Below are 13,102 nucleotides of genomic sequence, written 5' to 3'. Positions count from 1 at the left end.
TATATATATATATATATATATATATATATTTATATATAATTTTTTATTTTTTACCTTTAAACTGTGAGAGGGACAAGTCTGGGGCAGCAATAATGCCTCAAAACAGACAAACACATGCCATTCATCAGGAAACCGAACAAACTTATGTATTGCAAAATCTCTTTTTTTTCTGCCAAGTGTTTATTTACATATATTTTGGCTAAGTACCTGTTTCAAAAGAAGGACCTCATCCTTTTGTGAAAACTGCTTCCCAAAGGATTTCTATAGTGATCTTAGACTTTGGTCTTCCACTAGGATCCAAATAAAGGGATTTCTTTAATTTTAACTTTGTAAGAGTGGAAGCACAGACACAAAAATGTTTATAAAACATGTTGCTATTGTCTTTATGGAGTTTAGATAGTTGAAACATTCCCAATTGGGTTTTTTCCTTGTTGTGCTATTTTCTGCTATAACAGATGTGGGTATAGGTCATTTTATTTTATTTATATATCTATTACATGAATAATGTTTTGAACTGCTGTCATATTTATGTATTACTATATTAAAAACTCCATCATTTTTAACTCTCCCCTCTTTCAAGCTTTATTTAGATTTCAGCAAACACATCCTGCAGGGCTTTGGGACTATATTTTTGTGTAGCCCACATGTCTGTAAATGTTAGAATTATCTAAACAATTGTTAACCACCTGCAGATAAGAACCTGTCACATCATCTAAAGTAGGCTGTAATAGTACAGAACAAAGAAATATTTCTTTGGCACCCATGATGTTACAATTGATTTAAAATTAACAGAGGTATTACTGTAGCATAAACCTTTAAATTGAAAAAAAAAAAAAGATGACCAGCTTTGATTTTTAATGTTCAAAATCACATCAATTACTTTTGTGTTATGTAACATGTTTTAAAAGTGAAGCATTCAGAAATTTCCATTTTCTTAAAGTGCAGCAGTGGTCAAATGTAAACATTGTGGGAGAAAAAACATTTACAAAAAACACATTGATATGGTCAGTTTGATGCAGAGTCTGTGTTTTTAAAATTCAGCTGCCTGATGGTGGTGGGGGAGAAACTGTTTCAAAATCTGCTGGAGCTGCATTGGATGCTACGAAGCCTCTTCCCAGAGGGCAGCAGGGAGAATAGTCCATGATGGGGGTGTGAGGGGTCAATGATAACGTTACGGCTCGAGATATGCAGCGCTGGGATGGAATGTCTTTTATGGAGAGGAGTCCTTGGCCATTTTGTTTTACAATACCTCACTAGGCTGTCCAGAGTTCAATGCAATCCTTATATTATCTGCCTTTAAGCCCACCACTGATTTATAACAACATTTCTATATATATAAAAGAAATTTGAGTTTTTTGTGTGGAGAGACATTTCTTTGTAGTTTTTGTCATTTTTTAAAATGCTGATTATTGATCAGTGGGTAAGGCCTACCAAATTTCTATATTTCTGGTAAAGTTTGTGAGATTTTCATTCAAAATCTTGCGCTACATTAAACAGTTTGTGTTGCTATGCATCGTCCCACAGCATCACAGGTCCTTACCATACTAAAGTGTATGCTTTTTTCTCTTGGGACACAGTCTCCTTTATAAGAGAGGCCAATTGTATAAACAAAAACAATAATAATACAATCAAGAGAACAATATAATACTGACAAAAAAACAGTAATAATACAATCTGCTCAGTACTTATTCATTTAATATTTATAAATATAATACAACAGAAGAGGATTCACTGAAAACAAGTAAAATCGAATCCAGACCTACCGTATGCATGGATCCATTTTATTAAACTTTTTGAGGTTGCTTTTCCACATATTTGTTCTCAGTATTGTTAGCAAACAAAGGACACAGCATCCAAACAGCTTCTCAGAAAACCTGTTATGCTGCTCTAGTTTGGTTTTGCTTTTTATTTTCACTTCTACTCTCATTATGTGTGTGAGATATATTTGACATCAACCAGTAAAAAATTAAGGTTGCAGAAATAAAACAGTCCTATGTGTGTCCTATGTTTAAAGAAACAGAAAGTTTTGGGTTAGCAATAATAGGTTCCAGCAATTTTATATCAACAGAAAGAAGCAGGTACTGTAGGCCTAACATTAATTGCAAATCGGATGCATGTGGGATTTGTTTCCCCACTCAAAAAAAAAATTAAAGGCTGAATTAAAATATACTCAGTGTGACATTATCCTTACCCGGAAAAATGTATGTATTTTTAAAGAATTTGAAACAATTCCATTAGAGATTCCTTTGTCGTTTATAGACATATTTGTTTTTTGCTTTACAGTATATTCTTTCCTACATATTAGAAACATCTAATAAAAATGTTAATGCCTAGAGATAGTATATTCCAAAAGTATAATTGATAAATAAAATAAAAACATAGTTTTTGTCATCAATGACGGAAAAAAGGGAAAAACACGCAAAGTTCCTTAAAACTCTTTCTAAACTTCAGTTCAACAGCTTTTTAACAAATTTCCGACGGCATCTAAAGGCACCATGGGACTGACTACATGGAGACAGCAGCAAAGCGCTGCACTGACGGTGACAACTATTTAAAAAATCCTAGGAATCCATTGATGACCTGAGCCTGTTTTCTGAACAGTGTTAGATAATAAATATTTAGTGTTTATTGGATTTTCCAATTCAAATTTCACTTTTTGTAAGCATTGCTGCTTTTAATATTTAACCTACAATGTAACCACTTTTGGGATCAGATCGGTGGCTTTAATTTTAATAGGAACATTATTTTCAGGTTTTAATTCAGATGTTTACGTACAGAAGCACATGGGATAGTTATTTTTGTCTAAATACAATCAGTGCGCATAAAAGGAAAGGACAAAAATAAGGGTTATTTTCTATCCATGCCACTAGGTGGCAGCAAACATGGACTTTCAGCCATCATCCTGTTGGAGCAACTTTAGATATAAAATGACTACATTGGTTTTTGTTTATTTGTTTTTTCATTTTAGAAATCCCCCCTAGTTTAATTCTATTAAGCAGAATTTAGAGAATTATGGGTTGTATCTTAATATCTTAAGTAAATATAAAGATTTTCACCTACCACCATGTTTTCCGGGGCCTTTCAACTTTGTTGTGATATATTATTATAGCAACTGATGCAGTTTAACAATGCATTGCATAGAAGATACACTTTAGAATCTAGAATTTAACTGTATGGAAAACACTGTAGGAAAATGTATCCATTCAGATTCTTAAAGTGACCCAAACATCCAACAATATACCCAGCAAAAGTAACAAAAAGCCTTAATTTAAGTCAAAACTGTGTTCCTAATATGGACCAATGTCAGCAGCTATTCAAAGTAATAGTTTCAGATGAGCTGAAGAACCCTGCACCCAAGCCCTGTGCTATTTCTGTGGTATTCTTACACATAACACATAAAGACACCTACCCAAAAATCTATCCATTGTGTTATGAAAATACAAAATGTATATATATATATATATATTATAGGTAGTCCTTTCTGTGCTAGAATGATTTAGCCTGGTCACATTAAGCATTCCCATTAGGGAAGCCTACTTCTTTTCGAACATGTGATTGGAGCATGGATAAGCTGGTTAACAGATCCATGGTAGGTAGAAGACTATCTATCTGCCAGCTTCAGTTTCTGTTTGAAGGAAATTAATATTTTAAACAATGAGATAATCAGAATGTGTTGCATAATTATATTTTATCCATAAATGCTATGTCGGCCAACTTGGCATAAGATTAGGATCTCTAACATGCGAAGGGAAGATAAGGATTATCTTTTTCCCAGACTACATGCTGTTAGTGGGTGGGTTATATAAAGCAGGAAGTGAAAATCCTGTCTTCAGAGGTGCAATGATTAACCAGTGTTGATGTTTGACTTATCTGACTGTGCATCTCCAAAATGGAAGCTCTTTTGTTCCCAGTTGCCATAGTCCACTTACGGCCATCTGTGTTTTCACAAAAGAAAGAGTGATAAACACCTTCCGGGGTCATTGGAGGTCAAGGTTTACCGTTGCATGATGATTAATGATTAATGTCCCATGATTCAATGGACAAGAAGTTTATGCTTCTTCTGACAGAAAGGAGTCAGATTACTGCCACACAAGGCTAAAGCCTCCTGCTTACCACTGAAAGAACAACTAGATGACAGGGCAAAGGAATGAGGGGACTTGAGCTCTGATACTTTCAAAATGTTTGTATTCATCTGAGTAAATTTGAAATTTAAGTTTATTAATTGAATTAAAAACAAAGGCATTCATTTAGTCAGTTTTGCAACAGTACCCTTGTTTTAAACCAGGCATGTGAGATATATTCAACTGAAATGGCTTCCAGATAAATGATTTGTAAAGGGTCAGAGTCAGACCAGAGTTGACGCCCAAGAATACAAACCTGTCTGTTGTCTTTCTATTTGCAGTATGCAAGGCACACCCTTTTGCAAAACACTTCAGAGCTTTAGTAGAGAGATAAATGATTGCATTTCCGTCATCCGTTTTAGAGGAGACGTTTCCTTATAGGTGGCAGCATGTGCTGCTGAGTCATATGAGAGGGAAATATTTCACAGTACGTTTGAAATGTTAAGACCAACTTGTGGTTAAAGTCTACGATTCTTAAAGAAACTGCAGCTAAATGACTGTTAGAGGTGTATGGACCACACTGGAAAAAATGTTTCCATTCACATACTTAAAGTAACGCAAATATACCCCACAGAACTCATAAAAAGCCTTTATTTAAGTCTAAACTGTGTTCCTTAGACGGACCAATGTCACTACAAGCTATTCAGAGTAGTAGTTTTAGATAAGCTGAAGAACACTACACCCAAGCCGTCTGTTATTTCTGAGCTCATTCCACTAGTGGTGTCAGTGTTCATGCTGATTTTGCAGGGCGCTGCTGTTGCCAGGCTGAGGATCTTTTTAAAGAAATCTTCCACCATGCGGAGCATGCGCGTCTTCATGTTGCTCTGATTGGCCAGCCATGGGGGAGGAGAAAATTCCAGGGGGCCTTCATACACTGCTAAACAAAGGAAGCACTGACTGATCAGCCTAAGTTAACCAAGATTTGGGGTCATTTTTTCTCCCTCTCTCTTTCATAGGACTGTACAGATTTTCTCCCTGAAAGGTTGCTTTCAATAAAGTGTCTGTTTTGATATGAGAGTATTTGCTTTAGGTCTGTTTGATTGTTTTTTTTTTTTTTTTTGTTAATTGCAGAAGTATTTCCAGATTTCAGGTCATGTGTTGCACATAGAAACATCTGGATCAGCTCCCAGGAACTGGTCACATGCTGATATTTAAAAGCCAGAATGGATGTAAAACTATTCAAATAGAGATCAGGTCAAGGGAAAATCAATATCAGCTAGGACAGCTAGAGCAGTCCTGACCATAAAAGATCAGACTAAAATACAGACATAAACTGCAAGCAGGGGGTATCAAGAAAATCTCAGAGTAATAGTGACCAATTAGCAAAGTAAATAAAGGTTGATTCCTGATTGATTATAGCAAAATGTTTGTTCTTTACACAGTAAGCAATTATTTGTGCTGCCAAAAACATGGGGAACTCAGTCTGCAATATTTCGATCAAAAATGACTCAAAATGACTGACTGAGCAACATTCAGAAGTGAGAAATCTAGAGATAACTGTTCTCCCTTTAAAACCAATGAGGTGGTTAAAGCTACGAGGACATTTAGAACACTGCAACATACTGTAACTCTAGAGGGTTGAAAAAGAAGGTTAAATTAAATGAAAACTTCTCTTTAATCAAACCAACACCTTCTACTTATGTATCATCTAGTGATTCCTGACCAAGTGTGCAGAACTGAAGCTCAGGCTGGAGATACTCTGGACTGATTCCCTCATTTAACCAATTCTTCCTGCTTTTTGTATGAGAACATAAGAGTTTTATCTCTTTTTTCTTCCATTTACTATTCATTTTACTTCATTATACAACAATGTACTTATTTAATAAGTTTATTTTATTTCTGATATTAATATACATAATTGAATTAATCATAACATCAATGGTTATAATAAAAATGGGCATTGTTATCTGAAAAAGTTTAATTAAGGGGGTTATTGCTGCTGGTCAAGCCCAAATAACTTTAGGCAACCTCTGTTTGGTTCATGTGATTTACTGAGGCCATATAGCCAGATTACTTTAAGGTAGACTATAAGCCAGAATTTACATTTCTTTTTAAATCATTGCTTGTTATAATATTTAAAAAAACGCTATGTCAGGAACTTTCCATAGGCACAGCATAATTTCACACCAGAAAAACAAAGGTGAAAAATTTAAAAACTACAACACTAACATGGGTAGAGAGTGACAGCGAGAAATGGAGGAAACCCTTTAGTCCAAAAGAGTGAGAGTTGGAAACAGCACACTGAGTTAGTAACCAGGTTTACTGAATACATAAATAAAAAGAATAATTAGAATTGTTTTTGCATTTGTTATGGTAAATGATCTGTACTTATATAACGCTTTTTCAAATCAGGAGACTTGACCAATGCACTTTACACCACATTCAGTCATTCACACGCTGATGGTGGCAGACCACATTGCAGCCACAGCTGCCCTGGGGCTCACTGACAGAAGTGGGGCTGCAGTACACTGGCGCCACCGGGCCCACTGACCACTTTCAGTATACAATGTGGGTGGAGATCTGGGGGAGTGCCGGCCTAATCGTTAGGGCATAGAGCTTGGAATTCTAAGGTTGTGAGTTTGAAACCCAATCCCACAGACTGTCACTCTTGCTCTCTGAGCAAACCTATAACCTCCGATTGCTCCCCGGGCGCCCCACAATGGCAGCCCACTTCTCCTCCAAGGGGATTGGTTAAATGCAGATTTACATTTGTCCAATGTGAGATCAATAAAGTTCAACTTATAAAGTGTCTTGCCCAAGGACATAACATTGAAAGCCGGATTCTGGAATTGAACCATCAACCCTTCGATTGCAAGGCAAATTCCTACATCCGACATCAATGTGACTGTTTTTTATTTATTGAATAAATAAATAAAAAAATTCACAATATGTACTGTAGACCTACATCGATTTGACAATAGAAAACACTCAAACATCCCAGAAAAAAATCAGTTGATGTAAATTAATTTATAAAGTAGCAAAAGAAACAAAAATATGAGAAGACAGAGGAAAACAGCCCAAATGTGTTGAATCACGTTGTTGTTTTTTCAAAAAAACAAAACAAATTGAGATGATGAAGATAAAATTACCATCATAAAAACTACCAGAAGAGATGCCTATTTAATGGCATGTTATCAGGATTAAAAAAAAACAAAAAAAAAAAAACAAGGATGCTCTATTTGGATCATTCATGATGCATAATATACTTTGCTAGTGCAGGTTGAGTTGTCAGAATACCTGAGAATTGGACAAGATTTACAGGGTATTATTTTACGCTGCAACTTTACATATAAAAATAAAGTCAAACAAAGTACCAAAAACAGTATTATTTGAATGTAATATTCTTTAACCTAAAGAAAAAGATGATTCAAAATTTCTTTTGTAATTATTATTGCTTAGGCTATTTGGCATTTTACGGAAGAGGATTAGGGCCGCTGAAAAAACAAAAAAAGTTAACAGATTTTTCAATTTTATTTCAGTATAATATGAGAGAAAAGTCAGAATTCTGATTTTTTTTTCTCAGAATCCTGACTTTAATCTCAGAGTTCTGACTTTTATCTCAGAATTGTGGATCTTAATGTAGATGGGCACCATGAAGGAAGAGATGTGGGAGCACTTAGCTTCACTGACAAAGATGGGAGTTGTTTGGGAGGGCCAGTAACACAATGGTTCAACATGACGCAATTAGGCACCTTTTTACATTTCCGAGGGGTCCCTGGTGATGCTATTTCATTAATAGAAGAGGAGAACATCATTAAAACAAGAGAGCTAATCTCTCAAATAGACATGGCTACAGCTTGATGCTAACACGTTTGTTAGCTGTCAGAATTCAGTCAAAATTCTGAGAAAAAAAAATCAGAATTCTGAGATTAAAGTCAGAATTTTGAGATTAAAGTCAAAATTCTGAGATTAAAGTCAGAATTTTGAGATTAAAGTCAAAATTCTGAGATTAAAGTCAGAATTTTGAGATTAAAGTCAAAATTCTGAGATTAAAGTCAGAATTCTGAGACAAAAGTCAGAATTCTGAGATTTAAGTCTAAATTTTGAAATCAAAGTCAGAGAAAGTAAGAAAAAAAAGTTAGAATCAGTATTCTGAGATTTATTTGAATTCTGACTCTTTTCCCATATTAAAATGAAATCATATTTAAAAGTCAGTTAACTTTTTTATTTTTTCAGTGGCCCTAATCCTCTTCCATAGAATTTTGATTGAAAAAACTATTAAAATATAAATTAAAAGCTTGATTTTCTGTATTCTGCTCAGGTGCAAAACATAACATAATTTTGTCATTTTATATATTAATATTATTTTATAATTATTCATTTCCCCCCTCTTTTTTCACTGTTAAAACGTGTATTAGGTCAGTAAACTTTAGTTTCTGGGTTGTTTTCTGGCTCCATGAGTTGCCTGTAGCTGGATTGGGCTGTTAAAGGAAGTGGGGTTGTTTTGGCTTTACTGTACGCTGAGAGGAAAGTGGGCAGAACCGTTGAAGGATATGATCGCAGGCAGAGGCGGAGAGGAGGACAGACACAGAAGAGGAGCGAGGCGGGAAGGACGGCCAACATGGAGACCGCGACGAAGCGGCTGGAAGATCCACCAAAACGACCAAAATCACCCAAAAATGCGTCTGAAACCATCGCAGACAGCGGGGGGTAGCCGAAGCTGACGAAATGGGTAAGAACTTGGAAGAAATTTCGCATTATTAGACGAAAAATACGAATCAAGCGCGCGGCAATATGGTGGAAAGAAAGACAGTTAGGCGCAGTGTTGTAAAAATGGCCATGGTGTGCTGTCTGCGAAGAATGGAGAAAATCCTTTTCATGCTGTTTAAAGCTTACAGTTATGTTTTAGTTTATAATTTTTACATGTTTGCCATCAGTGTTTTGAGCTAACTCTGTTCATGTGTGGACGAGTATGTTTATTCTTCAAGTTTTTCGAGTTATTTTAACCTACGCATTTAAAATTTGCTTTGTCCTTGAGAGGGCAAAATGCCCTTCTCTGGTTTTACTCGATAAAAATAGCCAAATTATCTTTATGTTTCGTTTTTAAACGTTGGAAGGATATCTGTTGACACCAACACAATAACCTAATGCACATTTTTGTTTATTTTCTGTTTATTCAGTTTTTGTGCTTTTTCATCGAATTGGAAGTGACTGAAAAACAATAAAAATAAAATCCTTTTAAGTGTATTCATTTCACTGAAGATTCAAATACAACTTGTAGCAGATTTTTAATAAAAGGGCTTTTTTAAATAACACTTCGTCATTTTAAACAATAGTAACCTATTGTAAGAAGGTATAAAAAACGTTAAAATTGACTTTTGATACTAATTGCTTCATTTTAGACCTCACACATAACATTTAACTAGATTGTTAAGGTAAATGTTCTTTATGTTATAAGAGCTTAGATATATGTCGAAATACAAAATAGGGTGTTGGCTTTTAACCCTTTGAGATACTGAGTAGAGATGTAATATGATTATTTACATAATCTTTTCTTTTTATAGGTGCATTACTTCTTTAATGCATGTATAGAAAGAATATGAAGTCAGAAATTCTTAATAAACTTATGTTAATATGAAGGAAGATCTAATGCATGGGAAAAAAAATATATTGTCTTAATTTCTGTTTTATGGGTAGGAATTTTTAAACATGTAGTTTCAGAGACAAACATTGTATTGAATTATAACAATTCTTAAATTACCTATTTGATTTAGGCAATACTTTCAAATCCAAAGGATTAGTACCACCCTGCACATAGACAAAATGTCGACTGTAGGCTGTTCTGAAATGGGTGTCATGGTTTCAGGCAGATTTACATGGATTTTGAACCACTAAAACACTCAAAAATCAAACATTTGATTGACTACATATGCAAATACTTGCTCAGTACTTATAATTCCTCAAGCAGTTAAATATAATTTATGTTTGGGAATATGAAGAATATCCCTATAACATGTTTTATTGGAATCATTATTTAGGACTTAGCAGAAATTAATTGCATAGCTAATCGTAATTATGCTTTGTTTTTTTCCGCAGTGATCCACTCGGTTTCGCAGAGTGCGTGAAAGAAAGACGGTGGTTACGAGTATGGAGAAAGGTATGTTTTATTTGAAGTATATATTTGTGTGTGTGAGTAACCAGTAGGGTGTGCTGTTGTCTCCTGTCTTTTCTGAATTATTATGTTTCTATTTTTAGGGCTAGCCACCAGCAACTGAAGAACTTTGAAAGATTCATTCAGCAGTGGGAATCTGTAAGTATTACTTTTAATTGGTATTAAAAAAAAACGTTAGAAGATCGCATAAATGTTATTTCTTTGATATGTTAATAACTTCTGATTTAATGTTAGTATCAGTTAGAGAAAGAAATGAAAGATGTAGCGAAGGACTAGTTACTAATTAAAGTATTTAATTACAACCAACCTAAACCTAGTTAGCATACATACGGTCTAGCATGAACATAGGTTCACTTGACTATAACTATTTTATAACAGATGATTGTATTTCAAACCATAACGTGTGCCCCCTTTCGACAGAATGAACAGGAACGTATTTTTCAATAGCCCCTTTTCAAAGTTCGCTTCCACCATTACTTCGCTAACTAGATTAAACGTGTACGACTTCGGTTACGCATAGTAAACAATGGTGCATGTCGCATGATAATTTGTAACTAGCATAATGGATCCAAAGTTTATAAGATGCATTAACTATAATTTAGTAATGCCCCCCCACTTCACAACTACTGAACAAACTGCCATGTAACCTGGATCCCCCTAAGTGAGACTGCAAGCCATAATAATGACGGAAAGTCAACTTCGCTACCGGATGTCATCATTGGCAATCAACATCTGACCTGATGGACTAATGATCATTTTTATTGATGCCTGTACATTTGTTCATGTCTTTAAAATAACTAGCTAGCCTATATTTACCAATATTAATTACAATTAACCACAAATGACTAGCTTATATTTTAGATTACCAATAAACTGATGTAAGAATTTTTTCAATTGTAGTACAGTTTCATTCTGAAACACAATGACGGGGTGGACTTGTACGTTTTTTTTTTTTTTCAAAAGGCTCTCGCCTTAACATTTTGTAGTATAAAGTCCTATTCACACAATTTTGACTCTACATTTGGACCTCCCACTACCTTATAAATGGCCTTAAGGGTTCATTATGCGTAACACACAGACATACCGAAAATAAAACGCCACACTACGGGTTGTGGAGTTTTTCCACAATGTGTTGATATTGATTATATTTATGAGCTACATCACGGGATGTATGTAGACTTTTACATTCGAGAAACCTCGCCAGCGGAGCTGCTGCTTGTTCGGCGTGCAGATCCGTCCGCGTAATTGAAAATTTTCCTAAGTGGTCCGTGCGCAATATCTGTGCGCAGAAGGGATTGGGAGCCCAAAACGACGTAATTTGGCCGCGTGGATGCCGAGAGCATAAACCAAGCTCCACTCTTTGGCTATCAATGTTCGCGCAATAATAGTACTTTTACGCAATGCCATGTCCTGGGACAACCTATACAGTGACAAGAATGCTACTGTCTGGCAGTCTTTGTCACTGAATCTCACAATGAATACACAATTAATACAGCTATGTTGATAGGATAACCCCCCCCCAACACACACACATTCACACCTACCCACCAACTCTGCTCTACGAGTCCCTTCCTCACCAATCCAAAGGTAGAATATTTATAAAACTAAAATCAGTTCACGTAATTTTGCACATTACACATTACTATGCAGTACAAACAGTGTTGTAGTTCAAGATTCACCCATCCTAAAATGAAACTTGGGTTGCCCCTAGGGGTGTCCTGATACAACTTTTTCATTTCCGTCATACCCGCATTGCAACTTTCAGTATTCACCGATACTGATGTTGCGCCGATACAATATCATCATTAATCATACATACTTTTATTACGTATAATGTCTAATAAAAATATTTGATTGAGTTATATTTCTCATAGTGGAACAGTAGTCCACAACAGCTGGTATGAGGAAAAACCGACTTGTTTGTTACTCACCAAAGAGTTACATAAACTTTAAACAAAGGCAGATAGAAACAGGGCATTTTTATCTGCTTTCTAATATCTGAGATTTCAGAGGCAGGCAGATATATGCTGCATTTACACTACTCTGAAACCGATCTGTGGCGAGTTCGAATCCAGCTTGGATCAGTTAACCGTGCCAAGCTTGGTTCTTACGTCCATTTACACATCACACTAGCACGGTTCCTCGCCTCCTTTTGGCGGTCCTTGATACTACAGCTCTCAAGGCAGTAATTACTCAAACAAAAATGGTGGCGCCCATAACATTCAGGATATAGGCCTGATATCGGATAGGAAAGTGCTAGTGGCCTTAATCATGTGTGACACCTGGGTGTTGTTTTTTCAAACTTGATTTTAACCCATTGATCTCCATAGGTAGTGTTTTCTTTTGCCCAATTTCTTTTGCATCAATCAAAAGAATTTGTATGTTTCACTCTAGGGTTTCATTGTTCTTAAAACCTTGAAAGCTGCTTATGTCAACTCTCCGTTGGTATTCATATCCCGTGCTAGCTAATAGGAAAACTTGAATGAAGTAACCCTTTTTAACGTTGGGAGGGCACCAAAGGGGTGGTTTTAAAGGGAAAAAAAGCAGGATTTAAACAAGTGGGCAGTTGTTACTGTTTGGTTACTGCAACTCTCTTTTCCCTTCTGTGATGACAAACACACTCTAAGCTCATTACCGCCATCTCAAGGTGTCTTACTTTTGTTAACTGTAACATACCTAAAATTGTGCTTCGCTAAATATCAATTTTATTGCAAAGGCAATTGATTGCTTCCTATTTGGTATTTGAAATCTTTTAAACAAATTGTGGCCCTAAAGTTAATAAATGTGTTTATTTGAACGTTTAAGTACAAATAATCTAATCTGTGTTACCTTCAATGTTTGAAAATATAACTATGTCTGTTGTTGGAAA

At 35.4% G+C, this 13,102-nt stretch overlaps 1 protein-coding gene across 3 annotated transcripts in view; it reads left to right on the top strand.

Moving 5' to 3' along the window:
- The first annotated feature begins 8,618 nt into the window (after positions 1 to 8,618).
- chd2 (chromodomain helicase DNA binding protein 2) overlaps positions 8,619 to 13,102 on the top strand; it is a 32,057-nt gene continuing 27,573 nt past the window's right edge. For all 3 annotated transcript variants that reach the window (XM_015378706.1, XM_015378704.1, XM_015378705.1), the window contains exons 1-3: positions 8,619 to 8,793; positions 10,158 to 10,218; positions 10,317 to 10,371. The gene's annotated coding sequence lies outside the window, so the exon portion shown is untranslated. The remainder of the gene's footprint in view (positions 8,794 to 10,157; positions 10,219 to 10,316; positions 10,372 to 13,102) is intronic.

This window comes from Cyprinodon variegatus, unplaced genomic scaffold (assembly GCF_000732505.1).
Source record: "Cyprinodon variegatus isolate N-32 unplaced genomic scaffold, C_variegatus-1.0 Scaffold177, whole genome shotgun sequence".
In the NCBI taxonomy this organism is placed as follows: Eukaryota; Metazoa; Chordata; class Actinopteri; order Cyprinodontiformes; family Cyprinodontidae; genus Cyprinodon; species Cyprinodon variegatus.
This window is presented reverse-complemented; position numbering and strand designations above follow the sequence as displayed.